Source organism: Triticum dicoccoides, chromosome 2A (genome assembly GCF_002162155.2).
Source record: "Triticum dicoccoides isolate Atlit2015 ecotype Zavitan chromosome 2A, WEW_v2.0, whole genome shotgun sequence".
In the NCBI taxonomy this organism is placed as follows: domain Eukaryota; kingdom Viridiplantae; phylum Streptophyta; class Magnoliopsida; order Poales; family Poaceae; genus Triticum; species Triticum dicoccoides.
In genome coordinates this window covers 7,701,081-7,705,819 of record NC_041382.1, presented here as the reverse complement: position 1 = coordinate 7,705,819, position 4,739 = coordinate 7,701,081, and the positions used below count along the sequence as shown (strand labels likewise).

Sequence of the window (4,739 nt, the reverse complement as noted above, 5' to 3'; positions counted from 1 at the left end):
GGTCTACACTCCCGAAGGCCATTGTCTTAAAGAGGTACCTCAACTCATCATAAGACAGAACACTTATGAGAATCGGTTTCACCGATCCAAATCGGGCTAATCTTTGAATTCTACCTACAATGATGATTTTGCTTCCTCTGCACATTCTTATGGCAAATGAGTAGAAGACTTTCCAGTCTTCATCGCATACATCAGAATCAAACTCAATAACTACCAACATCGTCATCCCAAATGTTGTCCTCCCGTGGTCCCGTATTCTCAAGAGGCTGTCTCCGTTCAGGTGCAAAACAGAAGAGAAGCGGGAGCAAACCCTTTCGTCGCCACACACGTGAGCAACCAAAGTTTTCTTCCCAACCTTGACACCACCTATGATCGGAAGAATGGCTGGTGCATCACCAGGAGGGTTGTGTTGCAACAAGAAGCTAAAAAACTTTTGCTTTTCAGCATGTCGGCCGAACATGAAGTTGTCGGTATAGAGATAAATGTCATATGGCCTACGAGACATGTGCTCGCATCCACCCAGAAGCACAACAAATTCTACCATGTTAGCAACGGTGACCTCTAAGCTTTCCAAGGCACCACTGGCGGAGCGTAGTGGAGATGAAACTGGGCTACGACCCCCCCTTTCCGAAGTGAATTTTTTTTACTAGGTATGCTTGCGATCTGGCCCAGCCCATCAGGAGATATGTCCACTGTCCACAAGCCGCAGCCCATTTGCAGCACCGCTCGACAGCACAGATCGAGACACCAACACCTGGTTGTGAGTCAACGAGTTGTTCCCCAAATCCCCAATCCCCACCCTGCTGCCTCCCTGCCTCCGCGTCCGGCATCGCCGCGTCTGCGACCTTATTCCTCGACGACGGCGGTCGGTGGCGGCAACTGACGACGGCTGTCGGCGGCGGCAACTGACGACGGCAGTCGGCGGCGTTCCCCTTCTCAGTCGGCTGCTCAAGTGGCCGCACCCGCGAGCGGCGCGCCCAGTGGCCAGCGGCTACACGCCCACCGACCCACACCCAGTTCGCCTAGGTGCACAGTGGCTCCTGCTCCTCTGCTCGTCTAGTTCACAGCGCCAGCTCATCCGCTTCTTGCTATTGCTAGGTACAGTGACTGATTTAGGGCTCATGTTGATTAATTGGACTGCTTCTGTTAATTCTGATGAGTTGAGATGTTTTGGTAACTTTGATGTCTACCCAATTGATTATTTGATAGAAAATTTGATGTTGTATAAATATTTGTTTAGGTAGCAATGGTGAAACAACAGAAGATGCAGTCTTTTTTTAAAGAAAAGGGGATGAGGGATTAGCTCCAGATGCTCTAGCATTGGTGCCATATATGGATGGAAGACATGCTGAAGATGCACAAGAAGGCCAAATGGAAGATGATAATGTGCAGGAAAATAAGATGCAAGATGATGATGTGCCGGATGTAGAACAAAGAGCAAACGAACATGTCACTTTTCGAGGCATTGAGTTGTTGGAGCGAGATCCTGCACTACATCCACAAATTTGGCAGTACCCCCCAAACCAAAGAGATGAAGTACGAAGAGCTTACTTGAGGCTGGGTCCCAATCAACCTAAACGAAAGAAATATAAAGCTATTGGAAAACCAGGACACAAAAGACGTTTTCAGTACAGCTATTTTCGTGATTTTCCATCATGGCTGGAGTATTCATTGACCTCCCATTGTGCATATTGTCTGTATTGCTTTCTCTTTAGCAAAAATAGAAAGAAAAGAGGTGGGTTTGATGTCTTCACAACACAAGGTTTTAATAATTGGAAGAAAGTTCATGATGGACAGAAATGTGCACTTTTAGTTCACATGGGATCAAGTCCTTGCTCACAACATAACAATGCAGTGAGAGATGGCCATGCTTTATTGGATCAGTCAAACCATTTGGCAAATATCTTTGATGTGAAGACCATGGGGGATAAAGAAAAGGATCGTTTAAGGCTGAGAACTACGATTGCGGTTGTAAAGTGGCTCACATTTCAGTCTTGTGCTTTAAGAGGCCATGATGAGAGGCCGGAGTCAAGAAACAGAGGTAACTTTCTTGAGATGTTGAAGCTTCTTGCAGAATTCTGCCCTGATGTTCAAGCTGTAGTTCTTGGCAATGCTCCACAAGTTTGCAAATACACATCACACGAAATTCAAAATGAGATCTTGAGCATTTACGCTATGAAAGTTAGGGAGCATATTCGAGCAGAAATTGGGGACTCAAAGTACTCTATTCTTGTGGATGAAACATGTGATGTGTCCAAAAGAGAGCAAATGGCACTAGTTTTCAGATTTGTTGATAAGATGGTTATTCCCAAGAAAGATTCTTTCATCTCATACATGTAGCCAACACAAAAGCACTGACACTAAAGATGGAGTTGTGTAAAGTATTATCCAAGCATGGATTTGATGTACAAAATCTTCGAGGCCAGGGGTACGATGGGGCAAGCAACATGAGGGGAGAGTTGAATGGATTGCAAGCTCTATTCATTAAAGATTGTCCCTATGCATATTATGTTCATTGCTATGCTCATCGGTTGCAACTCTCCCTTGTTGGTGCAGCAAGAGATGTGGTTCCAATCACCCAATTTTTTCAGAAACTTCACTTTGTTATAAACACAGTTGACTCCTCTTCAAAGCGACATGATGAGTTGCATGACGCCCAGGTGGTTGAGATTGCACGCTTGCTTGCTATCGATCAGATTGAAACAGGCAAAGGAGCCAATCAAATGCGCTCATTGAAGCGACCAGGAGAGACTAGATGGGGTTCCCACTTAGGTTCGATTTCTAGCCTTATGCATATGTTCAATCCAGTGAGAGTTGTTCTAGAAAATCTAGCCGCAGATTCATCAGCTGGAGCAAACCGGGCTGATGGTGATACTTCTTTCACTTACCTGACCTCTTTTGAGTTTGTATTTATCCTATGCATGATGAAAGAAATATTGGAAACTAGCGAAGATCTTGGGAATGCTCTACAGAAGAAAGCACAAGACATAGTAAATGCAGTTCGTCTAGTGCATTACACAAAAGTACTTCTAGAAGAGATGAGATCAGATGAAGGATGGGAGTTGTTCATTGGAAATGTTGTTGAGTTCTGTGTGGAGCATGATATAGATATTCCAGACATGGAAGAACTATACATTCTGCGTGGTGGGCGTGCTCGTCGTCAACCTGATCACTTTACTAGAGAAAGGTATCTACAAGTGGAGATATTTCGAGCAACAATTGACAACCAACTAAATGAATTAAATCTTAGGTTCAATGAGAAAGTGATGGATCTCTTATCCATTAGTGTTACATTGATTCCAAGAAATGGATTTACATCATTCAACGCTAAGGAAATATGTTCAATGGTGGAGAAATATTATCCGGCTGATTTTACACAACAAGAGAGATATGGGTTGGAGATTCAGCTCAACCATTTTGCTGCAGATGCTAAAAATAGTGGAGACTTGAAGAAGCCCATCACCATAACTTCTTTATGTCTATGCCTTGTTGAGACAGGACGAGATAGAATTTACAATTTGCTTGATAGGTTGCTTCGATTGCTTGTTACTCTCCCGGTTTCCACTGCAAGTGCTGAGCGTGCTTTCTCGAGCTTGAAGATTATCAAGTCAAGGCTACGTAATCGAATGGAAGATGATTTTCTTGCAGACAGTTTGTTGCTACAAATTGAACGAGAAATTGCATCAAAAATTCCTTGTGAAGATATAATTGCTGATTTCAAAAGTAGAAAGAATAGAAGATCGTATCTTTAGTTGGCAGTAGTGCTAGTTGGTTGGCAGTAGTGCTAGTTGGTTCTGTTTATTGTCTTTTGGTCATTTGGTGTCACTACTGTTTGGTGTGGTCTGTTCTTTTGGAGCACCAAAATTTACCTATCAACAATGCTCAGGTATGTGTGAACCTGCTTGTGAACCTGCTGTATTTGTGTGTACAAGTACAATATATATATATGGTCCTCTAATTTTCCTTGCATATGTTCTACAACTTAGTAGTTTTTTATGCATATGATGTGTTCTTATATGAAATCGGCCCCCTCTTGAGATTTGCTCACGCTCCGCCACTGCAAGGCACCATGTGACTCGAGGCGCATTGCCTGGTCATCCTTCTCAGTTGTTGTTCGAGGACGCTTGAAAGGAATGGCTAAATACAAGCTGCAGCTAGGTGAGTCGTTGATGCTAACCTTGTCGAAGCCTGCACTGTCTGGGAGAGTTCGGTACCTCAGGGTGTCCAGCATGCGGTGTCCTCTGTACATAGCCTCGGAGAGCATCTTTACCTGCATCAGCATCCTGGAGTTGACTATGTAGCTCGCATCAGCCTCCTCGACGATGGTGTTGACTCTCATCAGGAAGGTGCTGCAACCTCTCCATCAGCTTCTCCTCCGAGCTTGAATGGCTTGAGTGGTACTTGTTCATCAGAAAGGGGATGAACCGGCTCATAAGTTCACCTGCAACTGCAGATATGGCAGCCTCCTTGGCCATGATTTTATGGGGCAGCTGCTGGTCGGTCTATCTGTACAAATAAAGCACGCCGGTCTCTGCCAAGTCTTGCAGAGACTTGCAAAATTTAGAAGTCTCCAAGGAACATTGACTGCAATGTGTGGGTGGGTGAGACCTGGATATACTTGTTAAAACAAAGATTCTCCGAACAACTTGGTGGGTGGGTGCCAATTTAAAGGCCCAAAGACGTGTCCAGGATCAGTCAACTTTCCAACCAGCATGAAAATGAATTGTCCGACCAGTATT

At 44.4% G+C, this 4,739-nt stretch overlaps 1 pseudogene; it reads right to left on the bottom strand.

Moving 5' to 3' along the window:
• LOC119357375 overlaps positions 1-4,475 on the bottom strand; it is a 5,246-nt pseudogene extending 771 nt beyond the window's left edge.
• Between the last annotated feature and the right edge of the window lie 264 nt (positions 4,476-4,739).